This window comes from Pseudophryne corroboree, unplaced genomic scaffold, assembly GCF_028390025.1.
Source record: "Pseudophryne corroboree isolate aPseCor3 unplaced genomic scaffold, aPseCor3.hap2 scaffold_576, whole genome shotgun sequence".
Taxonomy (NCBI): domain Eukaryota; kingdom Metazoa; phylum Chordata; class Amphibia; order Anura; family Myobatrachidae; genus Pseudophryne; species Pseudophryne corroboree.
Window position 1 is genome coordinate 279,634 of NW_026970175.1, and position 21,670 is coordinate 301,303.

General features: G+C 43.4%; 9 non-coding genes across 9 annotated transcripts; 5 read left to right on the forward strand and 4 right to left on the reverse strand.

Moving 5' to 3' along the window:
• Nucleotides 1-519: 519 nt before the first annotated feature.
• Nucleotides 520-682, reverse strand: LOC135033812 (U1 spliceosomal RNA). Its single transcript, XR_010229145.1, has one exon. It is a non-coding gene; the product is annotated as a U1 spliceosomal RNA (small nuclear RNA).
• Nucleotides 683-834: 152 nt separating this feature from the next.
• LOC135033693 (U1 spliceosomal RNA) lies at nt 835-998 on the reverse strand. The gene has a single exon (XR_010229033.1). It is a non-coding gene; the product is annotated as a U1 spliceosomal RNA (small nuclear RNA).
• A 671-nt stretch (nt 999-1,669) lies between these two features.
• LOC135033830 (U1 spliceosomal RNA) lies at nt 1,670-1,832 on the reverse strand. Its single transcript, XR_010229160.1, has one exon. It is a non-coding gene; the product is annotated as a U1 spliceosomal RNA (small nuclear RNA).
• Nucleotides 1,833-1,976: 144 nt separating this feature from the next.
• LOC135033873 (U5 spliceosomal RNA) lies at nt 1,977-2,092 on the forward strand. The gene has a single exon (XR_010229191.1). It is a non-coding gene; the product is annotated as a U5 spliceosomal RNA (small nuclear RNA).
• A 270-nt stretch (nt 2,093-2,362) lies between these two features.
• On the forward strand, nt 2,363-2,478 carry LOC135033872 (U5 spliceosomal RNA). Its single transcript, XR_010229190.1, has one exon. It is a non-coding gene; the product is annotated as a U5 spliceosomal RNA (small nuclear RNA).
• A 286-nt stretch (nt 2,479-2,764) lies between these two features.
• Nucleotides 2,765-2,880, forward strand: LOC135033874 (U5 spliceosomal RNA). Its single transcript, XR_010229192.1, has one exon. It is a non-coding gene; the product is annotated as a U5 spliceosomal RNA (small nuclear RNA).
• A 278-nt stretch (nt 2,881-3,158) lies between these two features.
• On the forward strand, nt 3,159-3,274 carry LOC135033896 (U5 spliceosomal RNA). Its single transcript, XR_010229213.1, has one exon. It is a non-coding gene; the product is annotated as a U5 spliceosomal RNA (small nuclear RNA).
• Nucleotides 3,275-3,549: 275 nt separating this feature from the next.
• On the forward strand, nt 3,550-3,665 carry LOC135033909 (U5 spliceosomal RNA). The gene has a single exon (XR_010229225.1). It is a non-coding gene; the product is annotated as a U5 spliceosomal RNA (small nuclear RNA).
• A 5,355-nt stretch (nt 3,666-9,020) lies between these two features.
• Nucleotides 9,021-9,094, reverse strand: TRNAN-AUU (transfer RNA asparagine (anticodon AUU)). The gene has a single exon. It is a non-coding gene; the product is annotated as a tRNA-Asn (tRNA).
• Between the last annotated feature and the right edge of the window lie 12,576 nt (nt 9,095-21,670).

Consider the following 21,670-nt stretch of genomic DNA (forward strand, 5'->3'; position numbering starts at 1 on the left):
TGCCTAATACTGAAGCACCCCCAAACAACAAACCAAATGCAACAACCAGTGCAAGCATTCCTGGGGGAAGGCCTGCAGCAGATGGATTTGCATATGGTGATGCCATCCAAGCAGTGGGTCAAAGTTGGCTTCAACCCTCGTCTGCATATGAAAAGAGAAAAGGGGCGTGCAGGGCATGGCGGCCTTTTGCGGCGCTTGGATGACCCCTAGTTCGCATTACACACCTCCACCCTCCTTCGGTGTGGGGCTCATGTTGGCTATGCCCCAGCCCCTGAAGCATTCAAGCTGATTTCTTGCAGCAGCTGGGCACTGTAACTGCTCCAGAGCTGCTCTGTAAGGCAAGTAAAAGGGTGTGGGCCCTGCAGCACTACCTGTAGTTTGCCTTGTGCGTTGGAAGGCACGAAGTAAGCAGACGGGAGAAGTCAGGATAGTGCGCAAGGGCATAGAAGGGAGCGGCTCAAGAAAAGAGAAGTGGAAACAGACAGCAAACTAGGCTGGAGAGAGACCTGAGACAAAGAGATCTGAATTATACGAGAGATGACCAAGGGAAACACAAATTATGCAGTCAAGTTTCCCACATTTGGGGAAATCGCAGGGGCAGCACAACCAGAGTGCAATGGGTGAGCCTTGCCCTGGGAGAAGCACCTTCATGATCATAGTATCTCACCTGGCAGGTAAGTAGGAGTTGGGCTAGAGCTGGGGAGGGTCGCTGCTCGGGCACCCCCCTCTCAAGTGAAAGAGATCCAACTGAGGCAGCACAAGGGAACTCTCGAAAGAAGAACAAGGCTAGAGGAAGATCTGATATAAAGAAATCTGATTTTTACCAGAGCTGACCAGAGGAAAGCACAAACACAGTCCCCCACTACCACAAATAATGCAGTCGAGTTTCCCACATTTGGGGAAATCACAGGGGTCAGCATACCCAGAATGCAATGAATGAACCTCACCCTGGGAGAACAATCTTCATGACCATGGTATCGCCTATGCAAAATAAGTATGATTTGGGATAGGGCTGGGGAGGGCCGCTGCTCAGGCACATCTCTGTCAAGTAAAGGAGATTCAACTGAGGCAGCACAAGGGAACTCTCATCTGGGGACAACAACTGCAGGGAGAACACATATTTTCAGATGAACATGGGAGGGCAGAAGGCTGCCTAATACTGAAGCACCCCCAAACAACAAACCAAATGCAACAACTAGTGCAAGCATTCCTGGGGGAAGGCCTGCAGCAGATGGATTTGCATATGGTGATGTCATCCAAACAGTGGGTCAAAGTTGGCTTCAACCCTCGTCTGCATATGAAAAGAGACAAGGGGCGTGCAGGGCATGGCGGCCTTTTGCGGCGCTTGGATGACCCCTAGTTCGCATTACACACCTCCACCCTCCTTCGGTGTGGGGCTCATGTTGGCTATGCCCCAGCCCCTGAAGCATACAAGCTGATTTCTTGCAGCAGCTGGGCACTGTAACTGCTCCAGAGACGCTCTGTAAGGCAAGTAAAAGGGTGTGGGCCCTGCAGCACTACCTGTAGTTTGCATTGTGCGTTGGAAGGCACGAAGTAAGCAGACGGTAGAAGTCAGGATAGTGCGCAAGGGCATAGAAGGGAGCGGCTCAAGAAAAGAGAAGTGGAAACAGACAGCAAACTAGGCTGGAGAGAGACCTGAGACAAAGAGATCTGAATTATACGAGAGCCGACCAGGGGAAACACAAATTATGCAGTCAAGTTTCCCACATTTGGGGAAAACGCAGAAGCAGCACACCCAGAGTGCAATGGGTGAGCCTTGCCCTGGGAGAAGCACCTTCATGATCATAGTATCTCACCTGGCAGGTAAGTAGGAGTTGGGCTAGAGCTGGGGAGGGTCGCTGCTCGAGCATCCCCCTGTCAAGTAAAGGAGATTCAACTGAGGCAGCACAAGGGAACTCTCATCTGGGGACAACAACTGCAGGGAGAACACATATTTTCAGATAAAAATCTTGGTCATGCTCTGGTTTCTCTTCAGAACGAACAAATCTTTCGCCTTTTACTAAAGATTTCCGTGGAGAGGAGCAAAACCGAGTTTTATCTCAATTTTTGCATGCCCCATCTTTTTGGGGTTTCTTTTATCGGTTTAAAGATAGAATGAGTGTGCTTTAATGAAAGCTCATTTGCATAGAAATGACAGTAAATGTTTGTTTCTTTTCAAACAGAACTTTCTTGACCATGCTACTTGCTTGAAAGATCTGGGAGCACATGGAATACAGTACAAACCATGCTTATAGCAAGGAGAAGACAGGTGAGAAATCTGCTTTCTTTCAAATTGGGCGCTCACTTTGATCTGAATGAGGACTGCTGGCACGGCACTCAGGCGACAGGTGGAATCTTGGTCATGCTCTGGTTTCTCTTCAGAACGAACAAATCTTTCGCCTTTTACTAAAGATTTCCGTGGAGAGGAGCAAAACTGAGTTTTATCTCAATTTTTGCATGCCCCATATTATTGGGGTTTCTTTTATCGGATTAAAGACAGAACGAGTGTGCTTTCTTGTTAGCTTTAATGTAAGTTTATTTGCAGAACAATGACAATAAATGTCTGTTTCTTTTCAAGCAGAACTTTCTTGACCATACTAATTGCTTGAAAGATCTGGGAGCACATGGAAAAGAGTACAAACCATGCTTATAGCAAGGGGAAGCCTGGTGAGAAATCTGCTTTCTTTCTTTCAAATTGGGTGCTCACTTTGAGCTGAATGAGGACTGCTGGCATGGCACTCAGGCGACAGGTGGAATCTTGGTCATGCTCTGGTTTCTCTTCAGAACGAACAAATCTTTCGCCTTTTACTAAAGATTTCCGTGGAGAGTAGCAAAACTGAGTTTTATCTCAATTTTTGCATGCCCCGTCTTATTGGGGTTTCTTTTATCAGTTTAAAGATAGAATGAGTGTGCTTTAATGTAAGCACATTTGCATAGAAATGACAGTAAATGTTTGTTTCTTTTCAAACAGAACTTTCTTGACTATACTAATTGCTTGAAAGATGTGGGAGCACATGGAAAAGAGTACAAACCATGTTTATAGCAAGGGGAAGCCTGGTGAGAAATCTGCTTTCTTTCTTTCTTTCAAATTGGGTGCTCACTTTGAGCTGAATGAGGACTGCTGGCATGGCACTCAGGCGACAGGTAGAATCTTGGTCATCCTGTGGTTTCTCTTCAGAACGAACAAATCTTTCGCCTTTTACTAAAGATTTCCGTGAAGAGGAGCAAAACTGAGTTTTATCTCAATTTTTGCATGCCCCATCTTATTGGGGTTTTATTTTATCGGTTTAAAGATAGAACGAGTGTGCTTTAATGTAAGCTCATTTGCATAGAAATGACAGTCAATGTTTGTTTCTTTTCAAACAGAACTTTCTTGACCACACTAATTGTTTGAAAGATCTGGGAGCACATGGAAAAGAGTACAAACCATGTTTATAGCAAGGGGAAGCCTGGTGAGAAATCTGCTTTCTTTCATTCAAATTGGGTGCTCACTTTGAGCTGAATGAGAACTGCTGGCATGGCACTCAGGCGACAGGTGGAATCTTGGTCATGCTCTGGTTTCTCTTCAGAACTAACAAATATTTCGCCTTTTATTAAAGATTTCCGTGGAGAGGAGCAAAACTGAGTTTTATCTCAATTTTTGCATGCCCCATATTATTGGGGTTTCTTTTATCAGTTTAAAGACAGAACGAGTGTGCTTTCTTGTTAGCTTTAATGTAAGTTTATTTGCATAACAATGACAGTAAATGTTTGTTTCTTTTCAAACAGAACTTTCTTGACCATGCTACTTGCTTGAAAGATCTGGGAGCACATGGAAAACAGTACAAACCATGCAGTATCACAAGAGCCTTTATTTGATCTTTCATGAAGATAGAGCAGAATTGAGGACACGTCAACAATTTCTGCCAAAGGTGGTTCATCTTTCCACATGGTGCCTTTGGCCACTGACACCTTCGTTGAGTCAAAGTCTCTGGCTGTGGTCAGAACTTTGAAAATTTATGTCACCAGAACGGTTCAGATTAGGAAAACAGAGGCTCTGTTTGTCCTGTATGCTCCCAACAGGATTGGGTGTCCTGCTTCCATGCAGACCATTATGCGCTGAATCTGTGGTAAGATTCAGCATGCTCATTCCACGGCAGGATTGCCGTTACTGAATTAGGTGAAGACCCATTCTACTAGAAAGGTGGGTTCATCCTGGGCAGCTGGTCGGGGAGTCTCAGCATTGCAACTTTGCCGAGCAGCTATTTAGTAAACACTTTTGCTAAGTTTTACAAGTTTGATACCTTGGCTGATGATAACCTCAAGTTGGGTCATTCGGTGCTGCAGAGTCGTACGCACTCTCCCACCCGTTCAAGAGCTTTGGTATAACCCCATGGTTCTTAATGTGACCCCAGCATCCTCTAGGTCGTATGAGAAAATAGGATTTTAATACCTACTGGTAAATCCTTTTCTCTTAGTACGTAGAGGATGCTGGGCACCCGTCCCAGTCCATACTGTGTCTGCAGTTATTACTTGTGGTTATACACATGTTGTGTTACGGTTCTGGTCAGCTTTTTGCTGCAATTGTTCATGCCGTTGGCTTGTGTTCTGTTGAATGCCACGTTCTGCGGCATGCTTAAGGTGTGAGCTGGTAAGATGCTCACCTTAGTTTAAAAATAAATCCTTTCCTCGAAATGTCCGTCTCCCTGGGCACAGTTCCTATAACTGGAGTCTGGAGGAGGGGCATAGAGGGAGGAGCCAGTTCACACCCTTTGAAAGTCTTAAAGTGCCCATGTCTCTTGCGGATCCCGTCTATACCCCATGGTTCTTAATGTGACCCCAGCATCCTTTACGGATCTTTTTTCTTGAGCCCCTCCCTTTTATACCCTTGTGCACTATCCTGACTTCTCCTCCTGTCTGCTTACTTTGTGCCTTCCAATGCACAATGCAAACTACACACCCTTTTACTTGCCTTACAGAGCAGCTCTGGAGCTGTTACAGTGCCCAGCTGCTGCAAGAAATCAGCATGAATGCTTCAGGGGATGGGGCATGGCCAACATGAGCCCCACACCAAAGGAGGGTGGGGGTGTTTAATGCAAACTAGGGGTCATCCAAGCACTGCAAAAGGCCGCCATGCCCTGCATGCCCCTTTTCTCTTTTTATATGCAGATGAGGGTTCCAGCCAACTTTGGCCCACTGCTTGGATGACATCACCGTATGCAAATCCGTCTGCTGCAGACCTTCCCCCAGGAATGCTTGTACTAGTTGTTGGATATGGTTTGATATTTGATGGTGCTTCAGTATTAGGCAGCCTTCCGCCCTCCCATGTTCATCTGAAAAGATGTGGTCTCCCTGCAGTTGTTGTCCCCAGACGAGAGTTCCCTTGTGCTTCCTCAGTTGAATCTCCTTAACTTGACGGGGGAGGGGCTGCCCGAGCTGCCACCCTCCCCAGCCCTATCCCAACTCATACTTATTTTACATATTAGATCTCTTGATCATGAAGATTGTTCTCACAGGGTGAGGTTCATCCATTATATTTTAAAATAGGAAGGTACAAATTACATATTTGAATTGCATCTATGTGCTGGATTCAAATGCCCCCCCCCTTCCTTTCTCAATTGTGCCCGTCAGCAGCTATTCTAAGGTCGCTGCCAATGGGTGTGACACATTAATTTCTTCTGTGGGGTACACTGGACTCCACAAGGATTCACATTGGGGTGTAGAGTAGGATCTTGATCTGAGGCACCAACCGGCTCAAAGCTTTTGACTGTTCCCAAGATGCTCAGCGCATCCTCCTCTATAACCCCGCTTCCATGAACAGGGAGCTCAGTTTGTAGTTGGTGCCTTCAGTAGCAGGCCACTTAACAGGGGCCTGCCTCAGGCAGCCTATTCTTAGCTATTAATTTTGACAAGAAAAGAAGAACTTGTTTTATGAGAATCTACAAGGGCTGCAGCAGGCTAGGTCTAATAGACATCTTTACTGCAGCTTCATCACTCCCAGCGGCGCTGTATACTCCCGTGCCCTGGTTGCTGGGTCACTGCAGCGGAGGCTCCGGTTTCTTCCTAAGGTCAGTCACACACACACACCGCCCTTCCGGATCACGAGGCCGCTGATTAAGGGGAGCGTGGCCGTAGGGGGTGGGCCGTGTGCGCACTGGGGTGGACACTGATTACTGGGCAGCCGCTCCACTAGCCACCAGGTACAGTTAAGGAGCACAGGTCTGGGGGTTTTTCTCCTATATTAACCCAATTTTGTACTGCCCGCAGCGCATTGTGATAGGTAATAGGGCCTGATTCAGGTTGGATTGCAATCACAATAAGCGATCCAACTGCAAAAATTGCTAAGAGCATACGCATGTGCCTGCATGCGATCGCCTCTGCCTGTCAATCGGGGCAGGGGGGGAGAGTGGGGTCAGCAACACTCCATTTCCAAGTCAGGGATGGAGCAGTGCGGGGGCAAGGCTTCAAAATGGGGTCTGCAATGGAGGAGACACAGGGGGCGTGGTCACAGCGGCTGTATGACATCACATTCAGCCGCTGTGATCACAAAAATGGTGGCGGCTTCCTGCGCGCACATACAGTCTGCACCAGCAGGAGGCTACACCATTGTTTATGATCACGCTGAACTGCAGTGCGACTGCAATTACAGCATGGTCAAGAAGGGAGGTGTCATACTGGGTGGCCATGCCCTGTCACTGTGCAGGAGCCAGCACCGCTTACACACTAGTCCCCGGGTGCAGCACCCAACCCCCGGGACACCCGGAGCAACAAAATGTAGATTCAGGCCACCAGGCCACGCCCCTACCTATGAAATCATGCCTCCTTTTTACCATTGCGCTGCTTATTTGCACGCACTGCATTACAATCTCCCTCGACACCTCTCTGGGTGTCACCAGTGATAGTGACACCTCTGCCATGCTTGTAGCAGCTAGTCCAAAGATCTATGCCTCAAGCCCTGAGTGTTTGCCCTTGTGACTTGTTGATCATCATAGCGAAGCAGATGCTTACAGAAAACTGCAGGGGCTTAGATTGAAAATAAAAAAAATTGATGGGTATAAGGTAGAGAGGAGCGGGTTCGGTTCTCCGAGAACCGAATTCCCCACGAACTCCACGTGGTTTACACTGGTCTGAGGCAGGCTCGGTTGTTCCCGCCTGACTCGGAAAACCTGAACAAGGGAAAATGTCATCATCCCGCTGTCGGATTCTCGCGAGATTCGGATATTATATATAGAGCAGCGCGTTGCCGCCATTTTTACTCGTGCATTGAAGAGAGAGCGGAGAGGACGTGGCTATGTTCTCTCAGTGGAAATCTCAATATCAGTGCTCAGTATCAGTGGTTACTTATTGCTGCTCAGTAATACTAGTAGTGTGTCTCTCCTGCTCAGTGTCAGTTCTCAGTAGTATCCTCATCAGTGCTCAGTATCACTGCTCATTGTCTTGTGCTGCATTGTGGTGCTCAGCATACTACAGTACATTACTAATAGTCCAGTGCTGCATCTTGCTGCTCAGTGTCAGTTCTAGTATCCTCATCAGTGCTCACTATCACTGCTCATTGCATTGTGGTGTTCTGTATACTACAGTAATATAGTAACATATAGTAACATAGTTTTTGAGGTTGAATAGAGGCAAATTGCCCATCGTGTTCAACCTGTTTTAAGTTGTGATGATTCTACATACTTGCTGAATAATGTTTTATGACTAGTTAGCTACTATAACTCATGTTACCCCCGGATTAACCATGTTGATATTTTAAGTATTATAACCTTGGATAGCTTTTTCATTCAGAAATGTATCCATTCCTTTTTTAAATCCAATTACAGAGTCCGCCATTACCACCTTCCCTGGCAGGGAATTCCACATCCTGATTGCCCTAACAGTGAAGAAACCTTTCCTCCATTGCGTTCTGAACTTTCCTCCAGTCGCAGCGAGTGACCACGTGTTCTTTTAATAAATAATTCCTCTGATAACTCTTTGTTATGTATCTTTACATATTTGAAGATATTAATAATATCTCCTCTTAGGCACCTCTTTTCTAGTGTATACATATTCAGCCTAGTAAGTCTTTCCTTATAGTCCAGTACTTTTAGGCCTTTAATCAATTTAGTCTTCAGGATCTCTCGGACTTCCATGAGCAGCAGAGTAGTGCAATGGAAGGATGCTGGGCGCATAACCCAGAGGTCGATTAATCGAAACTATCCTCTGCTATGTGCATTTTTTTTTATAATTAAAGTAATCAAAAACTGGGATTGATATTTTGGCTCTTTTATTTTTACTTAAAGTACAATAACTTTTATCATTTTAATTTGTTTTAATAGTATATTGACAGCATTGTTTTCTTTAAAAAATCCACTTAATTTTCTTTACCCTATCACTGAAATGGTAATTGACAAAAACAAACTACATTGTCACCAGAAGAGCAATGCAAAATGTACAAGTGATATATTAAAATCATCTTCCATCTTGAATTTCAATGATGCATTGGGACAACAATTTTGTGAGAAACATCTTCACCCATAAAGAAAGATTTTCTTAATTCCTTATCTGTGTGCTGATTAGATATTACCTTGTTTTCACATTAAACAGACTTCCACATGAGAAAGCAGCAAGGATGCAGTAACGTTTATGTTTCCTGGTGTCAACCTGTATTATTTCAGTAGACATTGAAATGAGGATGCATCTTGCTGCCTTTCCAATGTAGCAAGTTTAATTCAGTAATAGGTGAAAAAACATTCCTACAAAGGTGTTAATCAGAGACTTGGCTTTGTGGACACTTTTCAGAGAGCAAATTTGTTAGCATAAAAATAAAGTCAGAAAATGAAGAGCTGTTTAATCACTCAATTGGACTTTTCTGCCAGCATAATTTTTTTTTCTCTGCAACCCACTGCTAAATTGTGCTTCCTAGCTGTTTTTTATAAAATCACTTAATCAAATCTAACTCTGATTACATCAGAGAAGGCCAGGTACCCTACACCATAAGAGGGGGTTTGAAATTTTGACTTGTCTACTTAAAGATCACCAAAATCTGATCACAAGGTCAATTACATCCCTGGGTGGGATTGAACCACCAACCTTTTGGTTAATAGCCAAACATGCTAACCGATTGCACCACAGAGACACCTCGTAAAAGTCCATTCTGACAAAGGCTAATAAGCATTCATCTAGAACGTTTCCTAGAAAAACTTTAAAAAGTCAATAATCTGGAGAGTTTTTGTAAGAAACACATTGCTACTTTCCCATGATGAGTGAGTGCTTCAGGATCTCTTGCACTTACATGAGCAGCAGAGTACTGCAACGGAAGCATGCTGGGCCCATAACCCAGATGTAGGCAGATTGAAACTATCTTCTGCTATATGCATTGTTTTTTGTTAATTAAAGTAATCCAAAACTGGGATTGATATTTTGGCTCTTTTATTTTTACTTAAAGTACAATAACTTTTACCATTTTAATTTGTTTTAATAGTAAATTGACAGTATTGTTTTCTTTCAAAAATCCACTTAATTTTCTTTACCCTATTATTAAAATGGTAATTGACAAAAACAAACTACATTGTCACCAGAAGAGCAGTATAAAATGTACAAGTGATATATTAAAATCATCATTCCAGCTTGAATTTCAATGATGCTTTGGTGCAACAATTTTGTGAGAAACATCTTCACCCATAAAGAAAGATTTTCTTAATTCCTTACCTGTGTGCTGATTAGATATCACCTTGTTTTCACATTAAACAGACTTCCCCATGAGGAAGCAGCAAGGATGCAGTGACGTTTATGTTTCCTGGTGTCAACCTGTATTATTTCAGTAGACATTGAAATGAGGATGCATCTTGCTGCCTTTCCAATGAAGCAAGTTTAATTCAGTAATAGGTGAAAAACCATTCCTACAAAGGTGTTAATCAGAGACTTTACTTTGTGGACACTTTTCAGAGAGCAAATTTGTTAGCATAAACATAAAATCAGAAAATGAAGAGCTGTTTAATCACTCAATTGGACTTTTCTGCCAGCATAGTTTTTTTTCTCTGCAACCCACTGCTAAATTGTGCTTCCTAGCTGTTTTTTATAAAATCACTTAATCAAATCTAACTCTGATTACATCAGAGAAGGCCAGGTACCCTACACCATAAGAGGGAGTTTGACATTTTGACTTGTCTACTTAAAGATTACCAAAATCTAATCACAAGGTCAATTACATCCATGGGTGGGATTGAACCACCAACCTTTTGGTTAATAGCCAAACATGCTAACCGATTGCACCACAGAGACACCTCGTAAAAGTATATACTGACAAAGGCTAATAAGCATTCATCTAGAACGTTTCCTAGAAAAACTTTAAAAAGTCAATAATCTGGAGAGTTTTTGTAAGAAACACATTGGTACTTTCCCATGATGAGTGAGTGCTTCAGGATCTCTTGCACTTACATGAGCAGCAGAGTACTGCAACGGAAGCATGCTGGGCCCATAACCCAGAGGTAGGCAGATTGAAACTATCCTCTGCTATATGCATTGTTTTTTGTTAATTAAAGTAATCCAAAACTGGGATTGATATTTTGGCTCTTTTATTTTTACTTAAAGTACAATAACTTTTACCATTTTAATTTGTTTTAATAGTATATTGACAGTATTGTTTTCTTTCAAAAATCCACTTAATTTTCTTTACCCTATTATTAAAATGGTAATTGACAAAAACAAACTACATTGTCACCAGAAGAGCAGTACAAAATGTACAAGTGATATATTAAAATCATCTTTCCAGCTTGAATTTCAATGATGCTTTGGTGCAACAATTTTGTGAGAAACATCTTCACCCATAAAGAAAGATTTTCTTAATTCCTTACCTGTGTGCTGATTAGATATCACCTTGTTTTCACATTAAACAGACTTCCCCATGAGGAAGCAGCAAGGATGCAGTGACGTTTATGTTTCCTGGTGTCAACCTGTATTATTTCAGTAGACATTGAAATGAGGATGCATCTTGCTGCCTTTCCAATGAAGCAAGTTTAATTCAGTAATAGGTGAAAAACCATCCCTACAAAGGTGTTAATCAGAGACTTGGCTTTGTGGACACTTTTCAGAGAGCAAATTTGTTAGCATAAACATAAAATCAGAAAATGAAGAGCTGTTTCGTCACTAAATTGGACTTTTCTGCCAGCATAATTTTTTTTCTCTGCAACCCACTGCTAAATTGTGCTTCCTAGCTGTTTTTTTATAAAATCACTTAATCAAATCTAACTCTGATTACATCAGAGAAGGCCAGGTACCCTACACCATAAGAGGGGGTTTGAAATTTTGACTTGTCTATTTAAAGATCACCAAAATCTGATTACAAGGTTATTTACATCCCTGGGTGGGATTGAACCACCAACCTTTTGGTTAATAGCCAAACATGCTAACCGATTGCGCCACATAGACACCTTGCAAAAGTAGATACTGACAAAGGCTAATAAGCATTTATCTAGAATGTTTCCTAGAAAAACTTTAAAAAGTCAATAATCTGGAGAATTTTTGTAAGAAACACATTGGTACTTTCCCATGATGAGTGAGTGCTTCAGGATCTCTTTCACTTACATGAGCAGCAGAGTACTGCAACGGAAGCATGCTGGGCCCATAACCCAGAGGTAGGCAGATTGAAACTATCCTCTGCTATATGCATTGTTTTTTGTTAATTAAAGTAATCCAAAACTGGGATTGATATTTTGGCTCTTTTATTTTTACTTAAAGTACAATAACTTTTACCATTTTAATTTGTTTTAATAGTATATTGACAGTATTGTTTTCTTTCAAAAATCCACTTAATTTTCTTTACCCTATTATTAAAATGGTAATTGACAAAAACAAACTACATTGTCACCAGAAGAGCAGTACAAAATGTACAAGTGATATATTAAAATCATCTTTCCAGCTTGAATTTCAATGATGCTTTGGTGCAACAATTTTGTGAGAAACATCTTCACCCATAAAGAAAGATTTTCTTAATTCCTTACCTGTGTGCTGATTAGATATCACCTTGTTTTCACATTAAACAGACTTCCCCATGAGGAAGCAGCAAGGATGCAGTGACGTTTATGTTTCCTGGTGTCAACCTGTATTATTTCAGTAGACATTGAAATGAGGATGCATCTTGCTGCCTTTCCAATGAAGCAAGTTTAATTCAGTAATAGGTGAAAAACCATCCCTACAAAGGTGTTAATCAGAGACTTGGCTTTGTGGACACTTTTCAGAGAGCAAATTTGTTAGCATAAACATAAAATCAGAAAATGAAGAGCTGTTTCGTCACTAAATTGGACTTTTCTGCCAGCATAATTTTTTTTCTCTGCAACCCACTGCTAAATTGTGCTTCCTAGCTGTTTTTTTATAAAATCACTTAATCAAATCTAACTCTGATTACATCAGAGAAGGCCAGGTACCCTACACCATAAGAGGGGGTTTGAAATTTTGACTTGTCTATTTAAAGATCACCAAAATCTGATTACAAGGTTATTTACATCCCTGGGTGGGATTGAACCACCAACCTTTTGGTTAATAGCCAAACATGCTAACCGATTGCGCCACATAGACACCTTGCAAAAGTAGATACTGACAAAGGCTAATAAGCATTTATCTAGAACGTTTCCTAGAAAAACTTTAAAAAGTCAATAATCTGGAGAATTTTTGTAAGAAACACATTGGTACTTTCCCATGATGAGTGAGTGCTTCAGGATCTCTTTCACTTACATGGGCTATTAACCAAAAGGTTGGTGGTTCAATCCCACCCAGGGATGTAATTGACCTTGTGATCAGATTTTGGTGATCTTTAAGTAGACAAGTCAAAATGTCAAACCCCCTCTTATGGTGTAGGGTACCTGGCCTTCTCTGACGTAATCAGAGTTAGATTTAATTAAGTGATTTTATAAAAAACAGCTAGGAAGCACAATTTAGCAGTGGGTTGCAGAGAAAAAAATAACATTTTAAACCTACCGGTAAATTTTTTTTCTCGTAGTCCGTAGAGGATGATGGGGACTCCGTAAGGACCATGGGGGATAGACGGGCTCCGCAGCAGACATGGGCACTTTAAGAAAGACTTTAGATCTGGGTGTGCACTGGCTCCTCCCTCTATGCCCCTCCTCCATACCTCAGTTAGAGAAACTGTGCCCAGAGGAGACGGACAGTACGAGGAAAGGATTTTTGTTAATCCAAGGTCAAGATTCATACCAGCCACACCAATCACACCGTATAACTTGTGATATACTACCCAGTTAACAGTATGAAAACAACATAGCATCAGTCCAAGACCGATGAAAACTAACATATAACCCTTATGTAAGCAATAACTATATACAAGTCTTGCAGAAGTAGTCCGCACTTGGGACGGGCACCCAGCATCCTCTACGGACTACGAGAAAAAGATTTACCGGTAGGTTTAAAATCTTATTTTCTCTTACGTCCTAAAAGATGCTGGGGACTCCGTAAGGACCATGGGGATTATACCAAAGCTCCCAAACGGGCTCCTGCGGATGACTCTGCAGCACCGATTGAGCAAACAGGAGGTCCTCCTCAGCCAGGGTATCAAACTTATAGAACTTTGCAAAGGTGTTTGAACCCGACCAAGTAGCAGCTCGGCACAGCTGTAGTGCCGAGACCCCCGGGCAGCTGCCCAAGAAGAGCCCACCTTCCTAGTGGAATGGGCCTTGACTGAATTAGGCAACGGCAATCCCGCCATAGAATGCGCCTGCTGAATCGTGTTACAGATCCAGAGAGCAATAGTCTGATTTGAAGCAGGGGTGCCAATCTTGTTGGCTGCATACAGGACAAACAGTGCTTCTGTTTTTCTGACTCTAGCCGTTCTGGCCACGTAAATTTTCAAAGCCCTGACCACATCAAGGGACTCGGAATCCTCCAAGTCACGCGTAGCCACAGGCACCACAATAGGTTGGTTCATATGAAAGGATGAGTCCACTTTTAGCAGGAATTGAGGACGGGTCTGCAATTCCGCTCTATCCATATGGAAAACCAGATAGGGGATTTTATGTGATAAAGCTGCTAATTCCGACACTCGCCTAGCGGAAGCCAAGGCTAATAACATGACCACCTTCCAAGTGAGATATTTAAACTCCACCATTTTAAGTGGTTCAAACCATAACCTTAACACCACGTTAAGGTCCCAAGGGACCACCGGAGGTACAAAAGGAGGCTGAATATGCAGTACTCCCTTCACAAAAGTTTGTACTTACTTCAGGAAGAGAGGCCAATTCCTTTTGAAAGAAAATGGATAAGGCCAAAATCTGAACCTTAATAGAGCCTAATTTTAGGCCCAAATTCACTCCAGTTTGTAGGAAGTGAAGGAAGTGGCCCAGGTGGAATTCTTACGTATGAGCATTCCTGGCCTCACACAAAGAAACATATTTTCGCCATATACAGTGATAATGTTTAGATGTCACGTCCTTCCTAGCCTTTATTAGCGTAGGAATGACCTCATCTGGAATACCCTTTTCCGCTAGGATCCGGCGTTCAACCGCCATGCCGTCAAACGCAGCCGCGGTAAGTCTTGGAACAGACAGGGCCCCTGTTGCAACAGGTCCTGTCTTAGAGGAAGTGGCCACGGATCTTCTGTGAGCATTTCCTGCAGATCTGGATACCAGGTCCTTCGCGGCCAATCTGGAACAATGAGAATTGTTCTTACTCCTCTTTTTCTTACTATTATCAACACCTTGGGTATGAGAGGTAGAGGAGGAAATACATAGACCGACCGGAACACCCACGGTGTCACTAGGGCGTCTACAGCTACTGCCCGAGGGTCTCTTGACCTGTTGCAATACCTCTGTAGCTTTTTGTTGAGGCGGGACGCCATCATGTCTATCTGGAACAGTCCCCACCGACTTGCAATCTGTGCGAAGACTTCCTGATGGAGTCCCCACTCTCCTGGATGTAGGTCGTGTCTGCTGAGGAAGTCTGCATCCCAGTTGTCCACTCCCGGAATGAACACTGCTGACAGTGCGCTTTGATAAAGCTAAATATTTATCTTATTTAAAACCCTTTGTGAGGTCTAAGAACACTGTACGCTATTTGCGTATGGAGTACTGTAAGGGTACGCTCGTTGCGTAACAATCGCTTAGCCGTGGTCGAGACGCTCAAGCGTCACGTTCGCTCACGGCCAAGAGATCACAGGCAGGCACGCTATTGGCTGCTGACTAACGTAATGGTTCGCTATAGCATAACGGACGCTGTATCGGGAGCGGGCTGCTCGAGCGATACAGACGCTCACGAGAATACGCTGTTGGTATCGGGCACACTTATAGGTGAGCGACTACCGTAATGCGACGCTATCAGCGTAGCGGACGCTCGAGACCACGAGGAGATCACGAGCGGCGCCGACGCTCACAATGTTAAACCTTTATGTCTAAACCACAAACAATGTAATTTGCTGTAAAACCTTAGTGTAGAGATAGGGTGTAAATGCAACACTGTATAACCTTATTAACTCAAAAGCTGTTCGAGCGTCACCGACGCTCTGAGAATACTTAACACTATAAGAAATACACAAATACCGTGCTTAGGGTCCAACGCCTAATATATATATTATGAATGTTATACTTGCAAAAGAATTAATACAATACAAGTCATACACTACAATATAACATAGACTAACTAACCAGGTAACTACACAGTAAATACAATACAAGTACGTTTAAGAGAAAATGAGAGAAAGAGAAGAGAGAGAGAGAAAGATATGGCCCATAATAACAAGAAAAGACAATATGATTACGGAGAAAACTTACGCACAAAGGAAACGATCGCATGCGCCTCTGGACATCCAGCTCCCGATTTTCAGCAATGATAACCGATGAAGAGTGAGTGCTGGATGTGATCGGCCTGTCTATTTATGCCCCACACACAATACAATTCAATGGTCCCTACAATCTCATTGTTCATTGGACACAGGAATTCGTCTTCGCATTATAACAAAAGGTCATAGGTTGATTCATACAGGTGGGCTGTGACTATTTCCAACAGCTCAGGTGGGAGGGAAACTGGGTTTCCCGCCGCATGGATAAGTAAGTGCAAATACAGTAAATGTTCATAAACTTCTTATGTCCATAACTATTCGCACGAGCGATTGATCCGCTTCAAACCAACACCGGAATATTGCTAATTAAATACTCTTCCGATGGATACTAAACACCACTGTATTACTCCTGTCTGACCCTTCGTATCAAACAATGAGGGATCTCTCTGTCCAGGAACATACTACATTAACTAAACTTTCAGAATCTATCAAAGGGACCATAATCTACAAAATGCATTATATGGTGAAAATATGTAACGAAAGAGTCGCCCGCTAGACGCACACAATCTCTACCGTAAATGTGCATACCGTGCGCCTGCGGGTGCCCGCAACAGCGAGTATGCGCACGCACGGTAGAGCGCACGCATGCGCAGCAGGGACACATATGAGGTGCAAATATGGCAGTGTGCATCGTGATATTTTTCTGACTTTGACAGTCCACCCTTTGGCAGTCAACAATAACTGCCACTTCCTAAAACATTTCAAAAAGAGAAAAATATATGTCAGGGGTTAATACATTTACATGGTTGGGTAGGGGAGGAGAGGAGAAGGTAGGAAAAGGGTATGACCTAGTGAGATAGCAGAAGCATGTGTGTATGAATCCATGTTTGGGGGGTCATGTATCATCGTGCCGTACGTGTTTTAAATCAAGCTTTGAGGTATTGCGAAGTATACATTTGAATTCCTTCTTATCCCGTGGTACGGGTCTGTGGATGGGCTGTCAAACTTTACCGAGCTTTTTTCGGATTTTGGTTGTAACAAAAATGGGGAGCACATTTTAGTTGATGATACATGAATGGGGGAATATGTGATTGCTGATATCTGTGCCTGTATTCCCTATACTATGTGTGTAATTACCTGAAGGTTGTAGAGATGAAGAAAATACATAGTTACGGTAAATGCAGTGGTATTCTATGTCAGGTTAATGAACATTCGTCGATTGAGGTCTTGTTTGGTGTCTGTTGAATGCAGTCTTCTTTGTGCTTTTGCCCATAAGGTGCGAGCAAAAAGCTTTGTCAATGTCCATAGATTTACAAAAGTGTTGGGCTAGAGTAATTTTAAAATTTCTAGGGAAACTGGGGATCTATGGCATAGTTCATCAAAAATCTGTGTATAAGGTTGTCAAAACTTCTTCTTTAATCCATCTGTTGTCTGTATATCGGCTCATCAAATTCCTCGTCCAAGTGGGTCTTTTTACCTCAGAGGAAAACGGAAAAACAGGTGAAAGAAACGGACCGTAGAAATCGCATTACAATTTCCTCACTCCTTAAACTCATCACCCTGGTACTTCGTTTGCACTTCGTTAAAGCCTGACCGCATCTAAATATCAAGCCAATCGTTATGATAACACCTAAGATACATAGGAGAAACTTCCCTACATCCATTATAACTCCTTGAGCCCATTCTCCTAAACCGGAGAACCAATTTCGCGGGTTCAACCATGACACCCAACTAGTCAGCTCATTACTCACAGCAGCAAGGGTGAGATTGTGTCTCCTGCGAAATTCCCACTTCAATTGGAGAATATCGTCCATCTTTTGGTCTATGACCTCGACCGGGTCCTCGGTACTATTCGTTATATATGTGCAGCATTTCACGCCGTACTGCGTTGCCAGTGTGACACAATATCCACCTGTTACTGCTGTGAGATAATTGAGAATCATTCTATGCTGAACTAGTTCTGTTTTATAAGCTTGAAGTTCTCTTCCAGTATACCTAAACGTGTCATCATACATTTCTGTGATATTGTCTAACAAATTTGCGAGCGCAGATATGTATTTATAATTCAACACTCCTCTGGCGGTGCGAGTGAGGTCTAACGCAAGTAGAAACTGAATCCCGGTGGATTCATGGATCATGTCAGAGGCCGGGTGCTCTGTTCTTTCTATCAGGTGCCGTTTAACTACGTGCTCGTAATGGGTGTGAGTATAAGGAGTTTGGGCAACACGGTGTATGTCTTTCATTTTGGCATGTGATACAGTCATTACCTCAGGCAATACTTTTCCAATATAACACAATCCTTCAGAGTTTGGGGCAAGCCACTTATACGCCTTCCTCCCGCATATGAAATATGCATCATCGGGGAGAACATATGGGACGGAGTAGGACATAACCATATTACACATTTTCCATGTGAAATCTCCTAACCCTAATTCTCCCATCTGTCTAGTACACGTATCAGCTTGTACGATATGTGCACAGTATCCTGGTGATACCTCTCCAACTCTCGTAATCCTACTTCCTAGGGTATACCTATACCGGAAAGATTTTCCTCTACTGGCTATGTGGCGTATAAGCTCTGTATCTGTCGGCATTCTATCTGCTCTATATGAAAAGGTCATGGTTTGGTTACTCCATGACACTTCCCAATTTCCCGGCTTTCGGGGATTGGAAATGTTAAAACATATGAGGGATCTATCCACATGATATTGGTGGAGCTTCAAACTAGGAGGACTGGAGATATTAAACCTCCTGTCCACCGGTCTCCCACCACTTAGCTCAAGTACCTCCCCTATCGTTAAAGGAAATGGTACTAGTCCTGATTTGCTATGACCTTGAGGTACTTGAGAGCATACCCAACAATCTGTTTGATTTAACACGCTACCCACTAAGGAGTGATAGTCACTCAAGGGATGCCGGTCCATGTGGATATTAAAACTGGATTGGCATTTCTTAATGCACCCATCCTCGACTACGTTGTCACAGAGCCTACAGATACAGTTTTCTTCAGCTAACAATCCTTCACAATTCCTTCTATTGTCAATGCTATCGGATCGTTTTCTGATACTCGCCTTTGCTTGTTGATTATGTTGTTCTCGGAAAACTACGCCTCCATCTCTGTCATCAGAACCCATTCCAGAACCTCTCTCGACCTCCATGGTACTCTCGCCGGAACAGACTGCTCTGGTCAACATCATGGTCAACAGGAAAATCCGGATCACAGTCTCTTGGGGCAAGTCCATCTTATAGGAGGAAACGAAGAAGAATGAGAAGGGGGGGAAAATAATTTGAGGGAGAGGGGATGGGAAGTTGGAGAAAAACAATAAAAGGGAACAGGGAATCGACAACTGCTTTTGATCTTGTGATTTTCAATGCTCAGGTGCCGCCTCAGTCCTCCTGGAACAGACACTCCAGTGATACAACGTCCTCTACCGTCTGTTCCTTATCACGGGACCTCTCTGGATCAGCAACCTTCTTACAATGGGACGAATGAACCCAAGTCTCTCTCTCGGCAACTTTCAATGCTGTAGTGCTAGTCAATAAGACTTGGTATGGTCCTTCCCATCTGTCAATAAGGCAACCTGAGCGTAGAAAATTTTGTATCATTACATACTCCCCAGGTTCAATGTCATGACAATTACTTTCTGGTAAATCAGGAATCACCAACTTCAAATTATTATTTTGATTCCTTAGCTGTTTACTCATATTAACCAGGTACTTTACAGTCACTTCATTGTTACACTTCAAATCATCCTGAGGGTTAATCATAACATGCGGTTGTCGACCAAACAAGATTTCAAAAGGGGACAGATTAAGAGGGGACCTGGGAGTGGTTCTGATGCTGTACAGTACAATGGGTAAAGCTTCTGGCCATGTCAATCCTGTTTCTGCCATAACTTTGCTCAAATTATTTTTAATAGTGCTATTCACTCTTTCCACCTTCGCACTCGCCTGTGGACGGTATGGCGTGTGCAGCTTGCTATCAATTCCCATCAACTTACACATTCCTTGAAAGACATCACCTGTAAAATGGGTACCCCTATCACTTTTGATAATTCTAGGAATACCATATCTACATACAAATTCCTGCACAATTTTCTTAGCAGTAAACATAGCGGTATTTGTGGCCGCCGGGAATGCTTCAACCCAATTTGAGAACACATCTATACAAACAAGTACATATTTCAAATTTCGACAAGGGGGTAATTGAATGAAGTCAATCTGTATTGCCTGGAAAGGACCGCCTGCAGGTGGGATATGAGATGGTTCTGTTGGTATTGCCTTTCCGATATTCTTTCTCAAACAGGTAAGGCATGACATTGCTCTCTTACTTGCATGAGATGAAAATCCTGGGGCGCACCAATATGCTCTTACCAACTTGCACATTCCTTCCTTGCCCAGATGAGTCAGCCCGTGAGCTGCCTCAGCTAAACATGGAAGATATGCTCTGGGGGCCACCGGTTTACCTTGTCCATCCGTCCAGAGTCCTGAGGACTCCTGGCCATATCCCTTCGCCTTCCAGACTGCCTTTTCCTGTGTGGAACACAAATTTTGCATTTCACACAACTTCTGTGTGTTGATGGTATTAAATACCATCAGTTGTGTGGTGTCTGTCTGTCTGGGGGTACCAGCTGCTAACTTAGCTGCTTCGTCTGCTCGGCTGTTACCAAGTGATACTGGGTCCTAGCTATATGTGTGTGCTTTACACTTGATAACAGCCACTCTGTCGGGTTCCTGTATCGCTGTTAGAAGCCTTTTGATGTGAGCTGCATGCGCTACCGGTGTACCAGCTGCCGTCATGAAATTTCTGAGGCGCCATAGGGCTCCGAAATCATGGACTACCCCGAATGCGTATCTAGAGTCGGTGTAGATATTGGCTGATTTGCCCTTAGCCAATTCACATGCTCTGGTTAGGGCGACCAGTTCAGCAACCTGGGCTGAGTGAGGTGGGCCTAGCGGTTCCGCTTCTATGGTGCCTTGGTCATCTACGACTGCGTATCCAGTACACAAGTCTCCCGAGTCTGACTGTCTGTGACAACTACCGTCCGTGTAGAAAGTTAGATCTACATTTTCCAGCGGGTTGTCACTGATGTCAGGCCTTGCGGTAAAATTTTGGGTCAAATATTCCATACAATCATGTGTGTCCTCCTGTGTGTTAAATTCTCCTTCCCCACCACTCTCATCCTCCACCCTTTGTGCCTGTCCAGGCACACCTGGGAGATATGTTGCAGGATTTAATGCACTGCATCTCCTTATGGTGATGTTTACGGGGGCCATTAGTGCCAATTCCCATCTTGTAAACCGCGCTGATGAGACGTGCCTGGTTTGGGCAGAATTTAGCAAGGCTGACACTGCATGTGGTGTATGAATTGTGAGGTTGTGACCTAGCACTACATCTTCGCTTTTCGTTACTAGCAATGCTATCGCAGCGACGCTTCGCAAGCATGTGGGGAGGGATCGCGCTACCGTGTCTAGCTGAGCGCTGTAGTATGCTACTGGCCTGCTGGCATCACCGTGCTTTTGGGTTAAGACGCCTGCCGCGCAACCAGCACTTTCTGTTCCGTACAGCTCAAAGGGTTTCCCATAGTCTGGCATACCTAATGCTGGTGCCTGCGTTAGGCACTGTTTAAGTCTCTCAAATGCCATCTCGGACTCGTCTGTATGCGAAATCCGATCAGGTTTGTTTGAGGAGACCATCTCCTGCAGAGGTAACGCTAGAATGGAAAACCCTGGGATCCAGTTACGGCAATACCCACACATTCCTAAAAATGTTCTGATCTGTTGCTGGGTTTTTGGCAGAGTCATGTCTCTAATTGCTTGAATTCTATCAGTGGTCAGGTGTCTCAGTCCTTGTGTTAGACAGTGTCCCAAATATTTTACCTTAGTTTGGCATAATTGCAACTTGTCTTTGGAAACCTTGTGTCCTGTGTCTGA